Source organism: Meles meles, chromosome 1 (assembly GCF_922984935.1).
Source record: "Meles meles chromosome 1, mMelMel3.1 paternal haplotype, whole genome shotgun sequence".
Classification (NCBI taxonomy): Eukaryota; Metazoa; Chordata; class Mammalia; order Carnivora; family Mustelidae; genus Meles; species Meles meles.
The window spans coordinates 125,253,637-125,273,024 of NC_060066.1; the positions used below are offsets into that span (position 1 = coordinate 125,253,637).

General features: G+C 38.3%; 1 pseudogene; it reads left to right on the forward strand.

The window, feature by feature from the left end:
- LOC123952996 overlaps positions 1 to 5,271 on the forward strand; it is a 48,158-nt pseudogene extending 42,887 nt beyond the window's left edge.
- Positions 5,272 to 19,388: the final 14,117 nt, after the last annotated feature.

Genomic DNA, 19,388 nt, shown 5'->3' on the forward strand with positions numbered 1-19,388 from the left:
CAAAGAACAGTATTCAAGCAATTGAGCTTGTTTAATCCCTAACTCTGACACTTTCTTCCAAGTTTTACCCATCTTAAAAAAAGCACGATGAGATAAACAACCTATTCCCCAGATCTTACTACTCTGCATTCACAGCAAGTCTACTTTAAAAATTCATTTTCAGTTTTCTGTTTTCATTTGCTATCTTCCTAATAATGACTGCACACACTGTTACCTGATTTAAGCCCTGAAAAATCCACTACATTTTCTCTACTTGAAGTCCTCCTGACCTATCAGGAACCAAATCCAGAAGACATTGCATTACCTGCCCAATACGCAAATTTTTAACTTCAAACATTTCATCCTTTCGGATCATATTTTCTATCTAGACTGCTTGCTTTTCCATGTTTTTCTTCTTCACTCTGTTCCTGGGGAATCTGTCTGCCACAGAGATTTGTCTGTGGTATTGTCTTCTCACTTCACACATAACAACTGGGTGGACACGTCTACTCTCATGACGTCAGCTATAAAGTTAAGTTCTACACTTATATGTCCGGTGAACAGCTCTCTTTGGAGCTTTAACCGTGCATATCCAATGGTTTACTGGCCATGTAAGACTAGAATTTACCCTTGGAAAGGTTACTTAGTTTCTTTAAATTCCTTTACTTGTAACATGGAGTAATAATAATAGTAATAACCTCACAGAGGTTTGTTGTTTTTTTTTTTTGTGAGAAGAAGATGAGGTAAAGATAGAGTCATGTCTATTAGTCTACATTATTAATTTTATTTCAGGACCAATAGTTTACTTTGACTCTTTTTTTTTTTTTTTTAACCACCCTACCCAAAGAAAACTTTTGGTTCTTTAAGTACCCATCTCTGTGAGGTCCCTATCTCTGTGTATCATCTACACAGTTTTTCAAGGGAAATCATTCTGGCTAGGGAATCATTCTGAATTCTCCACTCTCCATTAACTTCCCCATCTTGTTGGCCACCAGTCTAGATGACATTTCTGGGACCCATCCTGTTTTTGCTTTCATAGCCATTCCCTTAATTCAATCACTCATCATTTTTCTCTGGGGAAGGAGTGCATTTTAGTTACTTCTATACTATGTTAAGTCTTTAGTCTTAATTTGATTGAATCTATTCTCCACATCACTTCTAGAATTATCTTTCCAAAATACAATTGTGTTTATTTTCTTCTTTTTAAGTATTTCTTTAACTCACTCTAATGTTCTGAATATAGTCCAGGCTTGGTAAATCCACACAAGACCCTCCAGAACCTAAATCTAGTCATTATTTCTTACCTTATCTCCTATAAAACACTAATTCTTATTCCTTTTCATACAATTATTCCTCTTTCTAAAATGGCCATCAACTATTCTCTGCCTGGTAAATACTATTTTTCCTTCCCTGTCCCTTTGACAATCTGAGCTGGAACATCACCTATATGTCCCCATCACATACTGTTTCCACATCTGTTATAACTCTGATCACTTTGTGTTGTCCTGGAGATTCCCAGTGGCGAAATGATATGAAAAAACAGTACAGAATTCACGTGGCCAGCCTGTGTTTGGGGGGGGGGGGGAAGCAACATTTATAGGTGGGGAAGGCTGGTGATATTGGTAGTAGTTGTGTCTTTGGTTACATGGCTGGGTCGGTCTGTCAGTTCTTTAGAATCTGGGAATCTGGGAAAGATCCTCAGTTTTTTAATATTGATAAAATTCCTTCCAGATAGATTGAGTCCCTAGCTACTCAGAACATCATACATCAGGCAGAGAATATTAAAGGAGATTTATATATAATTCTTTCTTTTCTTTTCTTTTGACGAGGGAAAAAATCTGTTAAAGTGACTGTCATATTATTTACAATATGACATCTGGAACAAGAATACTTAATTTTTTAATCTAAAATATCCCTTGGAAATATATAATGGCCTCTTGCAAGTTCTGAATAATTCATGGTGGTAGACATCAAAACTGTTTACAAGAATACTAATTTATCCCCTTCTTTTTCTAGTGTTCTCTCATCTAGATAATATAAAGCACTTAACATACATTTGCTTATTGTGAAATAGATTTTACTTTTAAAATTAAAATGTAATATCTGGCATTAATGGAGATTTTTGGCAGTCTCTAAGGCTTAAATTTTAAAAATCACTCCAGAACTTCATCACAGGTCCTTTTATATAATTGACATTGAGAACATGGAGACTGGATTCCTTTTCTTTTCACCTGACATTATCTCTTTACAGGACAAGAACTGGGGTAACGCAGGGCTTCAAACCACTGGTACTACACTGTTCTTGTTTATTGTCCCATAAGGATGCAAGTACAACTTTCTTCCTTGAGCGGTATAGTTATTTATAGTTGGCCTGCTCCAGGAAGTCCTCAAATGGAAATATGTTAAAACAAAACGAAAAGAACATGCAGGATATAATGTGAGTCAGGCATACATAGAGAAGGGGGTACTATCCCTGTGCCAACATGACAAGAATTTCAAGAACCAGATCTTGGAAAGTAGGCTTTGTGACATGGGTTCTTGAGTAGAGAAATAGGAGTTGATGCTCTGTGCTGATGTGGCTCTAAATACCAACGTCAAGAGACCTCACCATTCTGTGAGCCTCTGACCTCAAGGACTTCTCTCTCTGTACAGACGTTTGAGAACTCTGAACTTGAGGACATGATTAAGAGGAGTAAAAGGAGGCAATGGAAAGCTGTGACCACCCCTGTGCTTTTTTATCCAGTGTGGATGTTTTCTAAAACACGCTAGTTGCTCTGGGAGTAAACCATAGTAAATGTAACCTTGAACTGAGCCCCTCTTTTGAACTGGGACCAGAGTTTGTGATCTGTCAATCAAGAGTAACCAAATCCACAGTGTTCAGAGCACTCAATTTAAAGAATCTTAGCTATAAAAGCTACCATTTTCAGACCCTTTTCTACTTTACACCACCCAACCTCAGAGGAAACATGATCCTGGGAACTTTTCACACACATTTCTTAGTCATGGTCATTATACATATATAGAAAAAAAGTTTGTTTCAAACAGCATTTTCCATAAAAGAAAAATATTGACAAATGGTTATTTGAGATAAAAATCTTGGAGTAAAATATCATAAATGCCCCCCCCCCCCCACTCCACCAAAAAAAAAATCAGGCTATAATTACATTTCTTTGGAAACTAAAAATAGTATCAATAATTTTGATTAAATGGCTAGGTAGCCTTTCCTTAATGCTTTAGAGAATATTTCTTAAAGATATGTGCCCCCCTTCTAATTTCCAAAAGAAAGAATGAATATATATTTTGAAAGTTAAGGTTCTGGATCAATGACATTTATGAGTATTTTTCTATTTGTTCAAATGTTTTTAATTGGAAAGTAGTAATTAGCTCAGTGGCATTCATAGTAAATGCTCATTATTAAGTCTCTTAATGTTCTTGGTATGACCCCCTCTCTGGTGGTTTCTTGGAGAAATTACTATAATTTATTTTTCCACATTGTCCTATGTGTGTGCATGTGTGTGTGGCTAAATTGTGGAGATTGCATCTATGGACAGTTTTCCCTTAGAAAACTCAACTCTCACCCAATTAACCTGTCTGAGAAAAAGGGTATGATCAGTTCAGCTCTGTGTGAACCAGTTGTTAGTGTTACTGGCACATTTGGGAGACAGAAGAATTTCCAGCTCCCTCTAAGCATTGTTTGGGCCTGAAACAATTTATTGCAAGAAACCTGATCATTCCATTTCTTTTTATTGAATAAATACCGGATGGGTTTAGACTCCCATGAGGAGAAAAGGAGTGGGCTTGTGAGGCATATTATTTCTAAATTAAATATTATGTTAGCTTTTGTTTCTACTCAGGCAGAAATCTTAACCTCATAATCAAAATGCCACAGTAATGCAAAGTCGGGGAAATACATATTTATCTTTGTCCATCATATCAAATGCCCAGGGAAGCATTGCAGGGCTGAGAGTGTGTGTGAGAAGCCAGATGAGGAAGAATTGAGGAGAAGCGAAGCAGCAGGATATAGAGGGAACAAAGCAGGAGGCAAAGTGATGGTCAAGATACTTAAAATTTTTCTGGTTCAAAAACTCATTTTCACTTTGCCAGCATTAGTTTCGTCACCTGTAAAATCTGAATCCTTCAAAGCTCTTTCCAGATTTAACCATTTTAAGAAATCCTTTATGTACATATGTACTTCTAATCAGTTTTTTTTAATTTGTAATCAAGTGATTTATATAATTGTATCCATTTAGGAGCTCTTAGTAAATCAAATTAAGAGACTTATTCAACAAGTATTTATTGAAGGCTGACTACGCTAAATGGTACATAAGACACAAGGTGTGATCAATGAATCACACCCTCTTGGTCCATAAGACATACTCAGAAGAACCAAAGAGACATGGTTATCTCTGTGAAAAGTAGCATCTTAGGTACATACAAATAGTGCTAGGAAGAAAAGATGAGATTGGGGCGAGGACACATAGGTACACAGAAAAAACGACATTAAAGTTGAGTGCTTAAGGAGAAGAAAAGTAGGACAATTCAGGGTGTTAGAAGGATATTGAAGCAGTGTGAACAAACATGAGACTAGTTCGTATATTGCCGAGAAATCACAAAATCCATCTGTTACTTTCATTTTCATTTGAAAAGTAGTCATTGCTTGCCTCCCACATGCTCGGTAGTATAGTTAGCCCTGAAGAATGAAAAACGTGGAAGTATAGGCACTAACCTCTGAGAGCCATAGTCCACTGGGGAGAGGAAGAAACGGATCATTTTGGTCACAGGTGTCAAATATTAGAGAGGAGTATGGGGTGTTCTAAGAGCACAAATAGGATGCAACATCCTACCCAAATCTAGAGGAAGCAGCACCTGGGCTTTGCCATATAAGGTGGGTAAAATTCTATTAACAGTGGAGCGTTTATTTCAGGAAAAGGAGACCAGCAGGAGCTAGGTAAGAAACAGGTCAGAAGAGGACTACTAGTTTATTATTGTTGGATCATAAAGTTAAAAATAGAGAATATGGGATATGAGACTGAAGAGGAAGAGGCAGGTTAGAGAAGCTTCATATTCAATAATACCATATTTGGCCTTGACTCTGCAGGTGACAATGAAGCTATTGGGAGTTTTAAACTGAAGAATGACTTAGATCTTTACTTTAGGACTGTGGAGGATGAAAGTGAGGGACACAGACTTGAGCTGAAAGATCAGTTAGGAGGCAACTGTAATCATCCGTGCAAGAGGTTAAGGAAGGCCGGAAATACAAAGCGAAGGCACAGAGAGAGAAGTGGGGATTAACTAGAATAAATTTCTAAGAGTAAAATATGAAGAACTTTTCATTCCATTATTTGTAGCCTTGTGAGGAAAAGAATCAACTACTATCTTCTCCCCCATGCCCTGCCAACATCTCTCTCTCTTTCCAAGCTGAGAAACAAATGTCTTGATAATTTCATCAAGTCTCCTATCTCATGTCTTTAAATACTCCCAATTTGGTCCTGTCCAATAGAACTTTCTGAGATGACAGAAATGTTCTATATTTGGGTTGTCTAATATGAGAGCCACTGGGCCCATGTGCCACTAGCCACACTGAGTACTTGAAATGAGCCTAGTGGGACTCATTAATTTTTTTTTCTTAAATTAATGTAAATTTAAATAGCCACATGTGCCTGGTGACTATCATATTGGGCAGCAAAGATGACAACCCCTAAATTTCTGTCTTCAACTTGGATCTTTCCTCTTCACAAAAGACTGCTTCCAACTTTCTACTCAATATCCCCACTTAGATTTCTAGGGGACATTAGATGTAGCTGTTTACAATCTAACTTATGGACTTTTCCCTTGACCTGCTTCTCCTAATGTCTTACCCATCTCAATAAATGGCAACGTAACTTTTGAGTCCTCCTTGAGTTTTCTTTCTTTCTTTCTCTCTCCCTTCCTTCTTTCCGTCTTCCTTCCTTCCTTCCTTTTCTAACACTCTACATCTTATCTGTAAATGAATCAAATAAAAATTTGTCTAGAATCTAACTGGTTCTTCCCACCTGCATAACTAACTGCCACAAAGTCCACAACAGTGTTGCCTCTTGTGAGGATTATTGCAGTAGCCTCCAGACTGGCCTCCCTGCTTTGATCTTTGTGCTTTGTGGAAATCTAGGTCCTATGACATTATTCTTATTCTCAAAATTCTTGCTCTGAGTTAAACCTATATCCTTACAATGTTCTATACAATCTACCCTATGTTTCCTATATCAATTCATCTTCTACTCTCCCTCATGCTCACTCTGCCCTGGTTACGTCCCCTTGCTGTTCCTGGAACATTCCAGACATACCCCCACTGCAAAACTTTGCTTTTACACTTTTCTCTGTCTGGATGCTCTTCCATTGGACATTTACATGGCTTGCTTCTTCATCTTCCACACGGCCTCATTCAAACACAGTTTAGCAGTAAGATGTTCCCTGACAACTTTGTTTAAAATTCTGTTCCACCAAATTGACACTCTTCATTCACCTCTTATCCACTTCCCCAACTTAACATTCTCCACAGTACTTAGGTGCATCCGGCCCAGCAAATATTTTATTTATTTTGTTTATTAACTGTGCTCCCCCTAGCTACCATGTAAGTCTCCTGTGGCTGGGTTCCTTAATCTGTTTCGTTCATAATCACATTCCCAGCACTTAGAACATTGCCTGAAACACGATAGTGCTCAATAAATGTATCACTTACATGACTAAGTGATTTTTAGATTTCTAATTTATGTTGAGTGGTTGTATCACTAGAGCAGATATCATAGGAAAAACAAGTTATGGCAAATATTGGTTGAGTGAGATTTTTAAATGAATTAATAGAACTAGCATGCTAAGTTTAATCTTGTGTGGCAAAAAAAAAAAACAGAATAAAGGGGGTGGAGATCATTCAGAGGATGGTTGGTTTAGTGAGCAAAAGATAAGGCTGTGATATCAACAAGGTTGAATTTTATTCTTTAGAAGGGGGAACCACTGGAGATGATTTTAAGTTGTGGAATTCTGGCAAAGCAATAAACTGTGTTTGTATTACCTCTTTTGACATTCAAACTAATCTCCCCATCACCAGCCTAGTTCAGGTCCTCGTTTCTTACCCAGCGGTAATGTCCCAAATGATCGCTGTGTCTCCAATTCTTATTCCCCAAATCCATCCTTCATCTTGCCATATATTGATTTTGTAAAATATATATTGGTTATTATACTGTTGACTTTCTGTCCCACTGACATTTCTTATGTTTATATAAAAATCTGCAGCCTGTTGGCTCTGATTCTTCAGTGGTAACTAACAGGATATACTGAGGAAGGTTGTTATGGAATCAGGGCTAGAGCCTCCTATAGGGTCAGGGACTTCTCTGTACTTATCTTTATATATTAAAAATAGGCATTTGTTTGTAAAGTTCACTCTCTCCAAAAATATGCTACCCTGATTTGCTATTCCCTAAAAGTTCTTCAAGTGTAGGCACTTGTCAAAAGCCACCCGTATTCTCTAATGATTTCACTTCATGATGACAAATCCTTGGCATTTTGTAGCTGGGCTTTGGGGGATAGGTACAAGGTGTACCATTAGTGCATGCATAATGGGTACCTTCAACAGCTCTAGCACCAAGGTGTATCTGACACAACCCTGTAATTAATGGGAATGCGCTTTCTGTGCTGTATGTCAGTAATTTGGCAATGACAGAAACCTATGCCTTGTTTGATGAACCTGAAAGTGAGAGGAGGTAGGAGAAAACTTGCTAGAAATCTTATCCCAGTTGACAGTCTAGCCAGGGTGACATTAACAAGGCTTTAAGCATGTTGATATAAATGAAGATATAGCCAGAAGCAAGGCCAAGACTGCTTGAAGAAACTGAAATTTGCTGTGTTAGTGTCTCTGGAGCCGATGAAGCAATGATGTTGCTTTCAACTTCAGGAAAACTTACCCTCTTAGTTAATGAGAAAAATCCAACATTCACTTTCAGAACCTAACACCATACCCTCAGCCAGAACACAGCCAGGGAAAAGGATGAGTGAAACCATCAGTAGCCTAAGTCAGAAATCCAGAGTGCCCCTCATATTCTCACTCCCAATATCCAGTCATTCTTGAGTTCTGTAGCTCTTACTTCTAAATATTTCTCAAGTCTGACCCTGCTTTTCTATCCCTCCTCCAACTACATACACTGGGCAAGCATTAAACAGTCTCCTACCTGTTCATCTTGTTTTCAGTATATCCCTCCATTGAATCCAGCCACTAAAAGGCTACCAAAGAGAGACTTGGCATTAAAAATTACTCAGGGTAACACACTGACTTCAGCATAAGACTAATGACTAAGTTTAATATGTGTTTACGTGCCAGGCACTATTCTGTGCTTTGCGTATACCATTTTATTGAAATAATAAGTCTATGAGGGGGTGCCTGGATGGCTCAGTGGATTAAGCCACTGCCTTCGGCTCAGGTCATGATCTCAGGGTCCTGGGATTGAGCCCCGCATCGGGCTCTCTGCTCCGCAGGGAGCCTGCTTCCTCCTCTCTCTCTGCCTGCCTCTCTGCCTACTTGTGATCTCTCTCTGTCAAATAAATAAATAAAATCTTTAAAAAAAAATAAGTCTATGAGATAGGATTATGATCACCAATGACAGATAAGGAAACTGAGTCACAGCAGTTGGGTAAATTATCCAGTCTCAAACCTCCTACAAAGTGATAATTGAATTGACTTCAAGTAGTTTATCTCCAGATACCTTTCTTCATGTGACAGTGCTTCCTAGGAGAGCAGACAGAACTCTCATGATCAGGCTTCTCTCTGCCTCCCTCTTTTATTAACTCTCTATGCACCACAGTACCCACCCAGTTACATTGACTTAGAAGTCCTGCCACAGGTAATGCATGCTCTAATTTCGTCTTTCTTTCAGTCTCTCTCTTTCTCCCTCTTCCTCTCTCTCGCTCTTTCTCTTTCTCTCTCTCTCTCTCGCTTTTTTTTTTTTCCCTGAGAGATTGTGATATTGGCCTAGGCTCTTGCTTTCCCTTCCCCTTTTCTACCTGGTTGGTAGCTCAGTGTTACCTCTTGGAGGAAGCTTTCATGTTTACCTCTCCCTAAAACTGAATTTATAGTAAAGTACTATGTTACTTATAGCCCCAGATGCCCTGAATCAGCATCAATTGGATAACTGCTTGGAAAAAGAAAAGTATATTTCTGAACTTGTCCTAGATTCACTGGTGAAAGAGGCTCTAGAATCCTCATGTTTAACAAACTCTCCAGGTAATGCTTAGTGACTATGGTGTTTGAGAGCTATTGGTACAGTGATTAGGCAGGTATGGGCCCAGATCTCAGCTTGGTCACTCACTGTGCAATGGCGTTGGTGACACTGTCTGAACCTAGTTTCCTTTTGCTATGGAACAAAACCATAAGCGGTAGAGTGGGGGAAAAAAAAGGCATAATGCATGTAACATGCTTTGCAAGATGTGGTACATAACCAGAACTCAGTAATGCCAGCTGTTATTAGTCTTGTCCTTCTTTGTTTACAAAGCACTTCACTAATACTGCTGTTATAGAATTCCGTGCACTTGTATGCAATCCTGGGTCACCTGTTTATCTCCCATATTGGACTGCAAAAAAAGAAAAGAGAGTCATCTTCGGCTTGTACCCCCAAATATCCAGTATACCTTTCCACTCAGTCCCAGTATGTATGATTAAATTACTTTTAAGTGTCCTATTTCTGTTTTTTTTAAAAAAACTTTCTAATAAAAATTTAAAATAGAGCCATAGAACATAAGGACCCATAAACTAATAATATATAATATATAATATATATATATAATATATATATTATATATATATTATATATATATAATAATATATAATATATATTATATATAATATATAATATATAATATAGTCCCTATAAACTAATAAGCCCTTTAGTTTAAAACATGTTATCTTGAACTTTATTTAATAACAGCTTCGATATAAGATACACTCACTGATGAAAACTTGGATCTTTAAAAAATATTTTTTCATTTCACATATATTTAGGGAAAGCCTACTAGGTGCTGGATAATCTTCTTGGACACTGGAGATACAGCAGTTTCAAAATAGGACAAAAAATCTCCTTTTCTCATGATGCTTATAAGCTAACGAACGTGTTGGGAGGGACAGGGGCCAGACAACACATACACAGATACATAGATACATAAAATGCACAGCATATTAGTTTTCTATTGCTGAGTACAAACTACCACAAAACTAGCAATTCCCAACATGCAGTTATTATCCCCACAGTATCCATGGGTAGGAGTCACAGCCTAGGTGAGCAAAGTCCTCTGCAGGGTTGCAGTGAAGGTGTTGGCTGTGCTGAGGTTCTTTTTGGAGCTTGGGGTTCTGTTCCAAGATGATGTAGTTGTTGGCAAAAATCAGTTGCTTGAAGCTATAGGACTGAGGTCCCTGTCTTCTTGCTGGCTGTCGCTAGGAGCCATTCTCAGCTTCTGGAGGCCCCCATAATTCCTTACCATGTGGGCCTTTCAGACTCTGGTGGCTTCCCTCTTCAAGGCCATCAGGAAAATTTCTTGCTTCAATTTGCTAAGAAGGAGTCTTATGCAATACAACCTAATCAAGGGAGAGACATCCTATACTTTTGCCATCTTCTTATCTAGAAGCAACTTACAGGTCCTGCCTAGATTCAAAAGTAGGGCATGGGGCAACTGGGTGGCTCAGTGAGTTAGCCCTCTGCCTTTGGCTCAGGTCATGATCCCAGGGTCCTGGGATCGAGCCCTACATCTGACTCTCTACTCAGCATGGAGTCTGCTTCCCCCTCTCTCTCTCTGCCTTCCTCTCTGACTACTTGTGATCTCTCTCTCTCTCTCTCTCTGTCAAATAAGTAAATATAATCCTAAAAAACCAAAACAAAACAAAACAAAAAAACCCCAAATAGGGCATTCTACATGGATGGGATTCATGGCGGTGGGGGGAAGGGGGGGTCATGGTGGAATGATGCTTACCCACACACATGATATGGTGATGGTGTTAAATATTACAGAAAAAATAAAATGAAGGAGGTGTGGTATGTATCAAGGTGATAGGGGAAGCAGTCATTGCAATACGAATGAGAATGGGCAGGAGAGGAAAGATCTCTATTATTCTGCTTAATGCATCTTTTATATATTTTCTGAATAGCTTCTAACATAAATGATATATATATCAATTAAAGGATGAAAAGAAATGATTAATACCGGAGCATTTAGTAAAATTGAGTTAAAATAATCAGAGCAATTATATGACAATCTTCTCTGTCCAGACAAACCTGAGAGCAGAAAAGAAGGAGTCCACACAATAAAATCAACATTTTAGAAATCAGCCTTGCACAAAAGGAGAAAAGTATAAATGAGCGCTTTTCTCCTCAGGGATTTCCATTCATCAGTTAAGAATGTGGGGCTTTATTCTTTTATTACTTGTAATTCATCTCAGAAAGTTCTTTATTCCCAGAAGGAACCGTGCTTTACTCATTCCCACTCACCATGGGACTGGGTCCCTATGAAGCAGTTATTTTTAGTCAACAATTTATACTCCTAATTTGTTTCCTAAGTATTATCATTGGTTAACCCACCAATCTCACAAAATCTATTTATATCTCAATCAAATGAGACTCTTAACAGCTGTTAGCATTAGAAGAATGAACTTGTCTTCATTACAAGTTGTCTTTCTGGTTGAGTTGGGAGGAACACAGAAGTGACAAGAAATGTCTGAGCCATATGTTCCATGCTGCAAACATCATAAATGGCCGAAAGAACAAAACCACACAGGACTTCTTCCCCCAGCAATACTGAAGACTTCCATCTTTTTGCTGGAACAGAGATTATTTTTCATAATCTTTGTTTCTGTATTGGTCTCTTCAGGCTGCCACAACAAAAATTCTATAAACTAGGTGGCTTAAAAGCAACAGAAATTGATTTCTCACAATTCTGGGGCCTGGGGAGCCCAAGATCAAGGAGCTAGCAAGTTTAGTGTCTCTTGAGGACCCATTATCTCATAGAAGGCATCCTTTTCACTAGAACTTCAGGAGGAAGAAGAGGAAGGGAGCCATCTTCGAACTCTTCGACAAGGGCACTAATTCTATTTATGAACTAATCACCCCATTTGCTAGCACTATCACACTGAGCATTAAGCTTTTAACACATGAATGGCAGCAGGGTTGGAGAGGGCAGGGGGAAGGATACAAACGTTTAGACTATAGCAGTTTTCCTGTTCTTGGTTGTACAAATATTCTGATCTGTGTAGGAGGATTTTCCTGAAGACTGGGTTGTGGATAAAAGAAGGTTGCACTAAAACTAGTTAATTTTGCTACCAATTATCAGAACCACTCTACAGCTAGATAAACATGAAGAGAACCTTAGCTAAAAGGAATTTTGATTTTTATCTTCATGTTTTAATTATCTATTGTCTGTCTACATTATAAAGGTTGAAGATAAGGGGATATTAATTACTTTGTACAATCTGAATGGCAATATGAAATTCCCTTTCCTTGTTTGTAAACAGACCCAGTATAAAAGTACACCTTTTCTTCTGAAGTATATGGAGGGGGCATGTTTTCTCTGATGAGTAATTTCTGCTCAAGCATGAATTTATTTGAAGTCTTATGTTTATGTTAAAAACTATATTAAATCTTTGTATGAATATACTTATTTTCATAAAACAGTACTTCTATAAATTACTTACCATAACTCTAAGGAAAAACACTCCTCTGTGTGTCTCCTCTACTCTCAGTACTCCACTGCACTTCTGGCCCTCTCTGTCACCAAATATGTGGTTGTTTTTCTCACACCAAACAATGCTTAGATTCTCTGAACACAAGCTAGTGATTTAACTCAGTTCTTTTGTTTTTTTCCCCAAAGATTTTATTGACTGACTAAGAGAGAGACAGAGAATATGCCAATAGGGGTGAGGAGGGGGAGGAGGAGAGGGAGAGAGCAAGCGCTCCCAGCCCCACATGGGGCTTAATCTCATACCCCTGAGATGATGACCTAAGCTGAAATCAGGAGTCAGATGCTTAGCCAACTGAGCCAGCCAGGTGCCCCTAATTTAACTCAGTTTTGACCTTATCTACATGGAGATAGTGACAGATCCCCGAGGTTAAGGGCTCAGTCCCATAGACTGCCCCCCACCCCACCCTTCAGATGCTGGTTGCCAAGTCCAAGTTGTCTTCTGCGCTTCTGATTGACCAGTTATAAATCGAAGTTTTCTAGGACTTCGTCTTAATGTTCGGTTAATTTGCTAGAGCAACTCACAGAACCAGGAAAATAGTTTATTTACCAGATTATTAGTTCGTTATAAAAGGATATAACTCAAGAACAGCCAGATGGAGGAGGTGCATAGAGCAAGGGAAGAGGAAACGGATATGGAGTTTCTGCCCTCTCTGAATGCCACTTTCCCTGCATCTCCATGTGTTTACCAACACAGAAGCTCCCCAGATCTTGTCCTTCCGGATTTTTAATGGAGGTTTCATTACATGGGCATGTTGATTAAATCATTGTCTATTGCAGATTAAACTCAATGTTTAGCCATTCTCCCCTCCTGGAAAATCAGGGAGTGGGGCTTTAAGTTCTAGTCCTCTAATCATGGTTAGTTCTTCTGGCAATTAGCCCCATCCTTAAGTCACATTGCCAAAAGTTACCTAATCAACATAAACTCAGGTGTGGAATGAATAACAAAAAACACCTTTATCTCTCTCATCACTTAGGAAATTTTAAGAGTTTTAGGAGCTCCTTGCCAGAAATGGGGACAAATTATAACTTTTATCTTATAATAATATAATTATTATAAATCTTATTATAGGCTTATTATAACCATAATCTCTCTCTCTCTCTCTCTCACACACACACACACACACACACACACACACACACCCATAGACCTGGTGAAGGTGCTAAAGTGCAAACAGCCCCAGTACCACTAAGAAATGTATAAAATTTCAGGAGAACAATAAGAGAGTCTTTCCAGGCACCTCTTTCTTTCTTTCCTTCTTTCTTTGACAGAGAGAGAGAGAACACAAGTAGGCAGAGAGGCAGGCAGAGAGAGAGAGGGAAGCGGACTCCCTGCTGAGCAGAGAGCCCTATGCGGGGCTCCATCCCAAGACCCTGAGATCATGACCTGAGCTGAAGGCAGAGGCTTAACCCACTGAGGCACCCAGGTGCTCCCAGGCACCACTTTAATGATCAAAGGGTTGATATCATGCTAACCAACTTAAGTATTTTTTATATAACCCTCAACTTGCTGTTATTTTCTTATTGGAGTATTTACTTGATAATGTATTATCACTACAATGGGTAGACTTATGAAAGAAATGTATCAGTCATTTGTATTCTGCATGCAAAATTAGATACAAGAAAGCTTTTGTAAGCAGAATTTTGTTCAAATCATTAATTCTTCCTCTCCAGAGAGTCAGTTCAAATTTACCAACCCAAGGAAACTTAGATGGTTTTTTAGTCTATTTCCCCCTTTCTCTTCCCAGAGAGTCAGTTCAAATTTACCAACCCAAGGAAACTTAGATGGTTTTTTAGTCTATTTCCCCCTTTCTCTTCCCATCTTCCTTGTTCTCCCCTTGCCTTGCTACTCATCACCTGTATCTCACAAAGTGATCACCAACCTCTGTTCTTATCCCATGAATTGTACTGCCATTTTGATAAATTCTATTTCTCCAATTTCTTTCTTGTTCATCCTCATTCATTGGATCCCTCTTCGCCTGTCTGTTCTCATTTGTCCTATTTATGGCACCATTTGTATTGAGCTGTGGCCTCAGTTTAATTTGGTTTTGTTTTGTTTTTTCTTCCTCAGTTTTCTTTGGTTGTTTCTGATCTTGCCATTTGTTGGCCAAAAGAAAACTCTGCATTTGGTATTTACTAATTTCTTGTTTCTGAATGAAAATATCTTGTCATACTAATGTAGTGGGATAGACTCTTGCTTAGCAAAAATTAGTTACAGTTTAAAAAACCTTGACTTTGGGGTGCCTGGTGGTTCAGTCAGTTGGGTGTCCGACTCATGATTTCTGCTTAGGTCATGATCTCAGGGTCCTGGGATTGCACCCTGGCTGGGGCTCTGTGCTGTGCACACAGTCTACTTGAGATTCCCTCTCTCCTTCTGCCCACCCCTGCACTCCCGGCTCATGCTCTCTCTCTTTCTAAATAAAATCTTTTAAAAATCCTTGGCCTTTGTTAGTCCCTTTTAATTATAAGTTCTATATATCAAGAAAAATTCAATCTATATCTAATAGGAATCTATTAGGAAGCTCTACTAAGCCTTCTGGATAGATGTGGTATTCATTCGTTTCCTCAACAAAAATGTATTAAGCACCTACCTTGTCTCACCATATATCATGTGCTTTGCTGGATTCACAGAGTTCGGCTGTGAAGAAATAAAAAATAGCCTTTTTTTTCCCCATGGAACTTATGTATGAGTGGAAAAAACAGAAATTGATCAAATAATTGAACCAATAATCTGAATAGGAATTTGATAAGTGTTGGGTCCTGGGTGGCTCTGTCGGTTGAGCAACCAACTCTTGATTTCAGCTCAGGTTATAATCTCAGGGTTGTGAGATAGAGTCCCGTACCCCTGCAGCAGGCTCCATGCTTAGCAGGGAGTCTGTTTGAGATTCTTTTCCTCTATTCTTCTTCCTCTGCCAAGGGTTACATGGAAAGAGCCTCTCCCCTCCCGCATCACTCTCCTTATTCTAAACAGGAAGAAACTAGCCTAAGCCTTTTTCTGGCTTATAGAAGGAGGTAACTAACAACATAATCCATTTCTCTATGCCTTGTAGGAGCTTATAACATCTTACAGGTGTCTATAAACATAATTACTACAAATATAATTCAACCATTAATTGTACAATTCATTTAATAATGGCTGTCTCTCCCCAAGACATAAGTTCCAAGACTAAAGGAGCTGTGTCAATCATATTCAACTCTGATTCCCCAGGGTCTAACAATAATGCCCACACTGAGTAGTTTATGACAAATGTTTGTTGAAGAAGTGAATGAGCCATATTTATTATCTAAAATAATCCTGTGAGTTGTGACCTCAAATTGAACCTTTACCCTCCTGTTTCTTCAGGCACACAGTTCTGTTTCCTGGACACACTGCTTCCTAATGCTATAGCTGAATCTGGGAGGCAGGATATTAAAGGATTCAATTTATTTGTTAAGCAGGAATTATTTACTGATGGGCCACAAAGCAGATCCTAGAATCCAAAGTAAACACAAAATAAATATAAAACAAAGGATTCTTAAAAGTTCCAGTTCCTAGGCATTGGCTAATTACACATAGGGTAGTGGGAAATTAGACTTTCTGCCCCCTGTGGGTTTTTAGAAATTGAAAAAACCCTAATGTTGGCTTAGAAGAAAAGTTCTCAAATTTTTAGTCTCAAGATTCTTGTACACTGTTAAAAATTCTTGAATATCAGAGTGTTTTTCTGTGGGTTATATTTACACATAACTTCTGTATCAACAGTTAAACCCAAGACACAATAAACAACACTTAAGTATTGAATGTGTGGGTTTGGACTAAAAGTTTTAGACAAAATATCATTTAAATTTGTAAGGTTAATCACTGTTAAGCATCCTGTGGTTTCTGTATTAATATGTTAAGAAGGATAAAATATATTGACTAACTTTAGACTTTGAGTGTGAATATCAAAATAGCTGGAAAAACCTCTGAATATAGAGAGTATAACTCTAAAAATGTAAAGAAAAAGTTGGAAAAACTCAAGGAAAAATATGAATTATTATAAAAGAAAAAGAAAAATGGCACACATGAAGTTCAAAAGATTGTGGTAGAAAAAAAATCTAAAAATATTATAAACCTCCAGAAAAATATCTCAGGAAAAAAAAAACAAATTAAACTGGAAAATGAAGATTTTAATTCATTGAAAACTAACAGCAATAACCTTATTACATGTTAACATAAAAGCATATTTTTATTAATAATAACTACCTTTGCCAAAACAAAAAATAGAAGTGGTGGCATTGTTCTACATGTTTGTTAATCTCTTTCATGTCTCACTTAGTACAGTAGACAGCTGAATACTCACAGAGGAAGGAAGATAAAATGAAACCTTGTAGTTTAAATAAATTAATTTAAAAATGCATTTTGATTAGCTCTTGAGGTGGTTCTGTTATGTAGTGATGAGGAATCTTCAAATGAAAAGTTGTTGAGGTCACTAGATGACTGAATGGAGGAGGTGTCAGGGGAGAAACTTAAACAGGTGTTAACGTCCTAGAAATCCAACTTCAGGTCTCAACTTTATGAACATACTGAAATGTCTACTGGTTTCTTCCTTTGTAAGGGGGCAAAAGTGCTTTCATTAAGTGAAAGAATATATATGAAATGGCTGGGAAGCCATTTGCTCTCTGCAGACGTTAGTTCCTTTTCCTTTCTCCAATCCCCAAATCCTTGAATAATCTAGAACGGAAGCATGACAGTCATTAAATTGGCAAGTACAGTTAAGACTTATGTACATCAGACATTATTTCTATTATGAATGCTATTTCATCAACTTTTGTGTTTAATTTCATCCTATAAATATCATCAACCAATGTCTTTGAATCTCTGTGCAACATCAAGGATACTACAGTAGTGTCCTTGCTCCCAAGTTCCTGATGTTCAGTTGAGCAGGCACGACTCATAGTGTGGAAAGCTCAAGAACTTACACACAAGTGGGTAGTAGTATAGTACAAAGGTTATGAACAAAGGTGATTTAAGCCAAAGAAGGTAGACCTCCAGAGATCACAATGGGAATGATCTCAGGATATTAAATATACATGTCCAGCCCAAATGTGTATATATGTGTAGGGGTATCCGCGATCTGAAAATAGCAGAGCATCACATAGTGAAAACACACTCATTGGAATGTAACTGAGTCTTTTACACAGTTAGAGTAGTGGAAAAGAACATGGCTTTTGAAATTGGAAACATCTGGTTTCAATTTCTGGTGCTGCCCTTAGGAACTACGTGAACTTCAGTAATTAATTAAATGTTCAGAGCCTCATTTAGTTACATGATGGGATTGTAGTAAAGGTTATCACTATCTGCAAAATAATAATAACACCTATCCATCAGTTATCAGGAGGGTGACATTATAATGAATGAAAGAACTCAGTTCTATGGTTCAGACATAGCAAATACTCAGTAAGTATTAGTCACCATTACTATTACTGTTGTTAATATATATCTATCTGGGTGAACATAGATTGGTAATTGTGTTTTTTGAATCATTCAGGACAATCTTAATTCAGAAACTTTTGTCAGGATGCACTTGGGTGGCTCATTCAGTTAAGCATCTGCCTTCAGCTCAGGTCATGATCCCAGGGCCCTGGGATCGAATCCTACATCGGGCTCCCTGCTCTGTGAGAAGTCTGCTTCTCCCTCTACCCTTGCCCCTGCTCATTATTTCTCTCTTTCAAATAAATAAAATCTTTAAAAAAACCATTTTTATCAGATGGTGTTCTGGATATCCTAGTTTTTTTTTTTTTTTATTTTATTTATTTGACAGAGAGAAATCACAAGAGAGGCAGGCAGAGAGAGAGGAAGGGAAGCAGGCTCTCTGCTGAGCAGAGAGCCCGATGTGGGACTCGATCCCAGGACCCTGAGATCATGACCTGAGCTGAAGGCAGTGGCTTAACCCACTGAGCCACCCAGGCGCCCCTGGATATCCTAGTTTTTAATTAAAACTGCCTACTACAATGAGATAGCCAAGAAAAATTTCACATACAGTATTGGAGCCCCATTATGAATACATTTTTTTTTATTATCCAAGGAGTTTGTTCTATTTTCTCAGTCTGCTTCAGTGAGGGATTTCTTGTGTTGATCCCAGCTCCTCCTCCATTTGCTAGGTAACTCTCCCAACCATGCAAGGCATTTGGCAAATTATGTGTGGGGACCTACATAAGGATTTTAGCCCCTGGTGATAACTGTTCCAACATCTGTCCCCCATCATTCTGTATTTCCAGCTCTGAAACAAGGCCAAACTTTTACACTAGTTTCCCTAGTGATCCTGTCTTCTTGAATTTTGTGTACAGCCTTCCACCCAAATATGGATCTAAGTCTAATATTCACCCTATTGGAAAAACACTGATCAAGTATTCACAACTGACTTTTTTTTTTTTTTAAGATTTTGTTTATTTTTCAGAGAGGGAGAGAGAGAGAGAGCACAAGCAGGGGAAGCAGCAGGCAGAAATAGAGGGAGAAGCAGGCTCCCTGCTGAACAAGGAACCCAAGGAACTAGATCCCAGTATCCTGTCATGACTTGCACTGAAGGCGGATGCTTGACCAACTGAGCTGCCCAGGGGTCCCAGAACTGATCATTTCTTAACCTTCTATTTTGTCTTGACCAAACTTCAGTCAAGCTTTTCTCTTTCCTACAGGCTCCTGGACTCTGCTT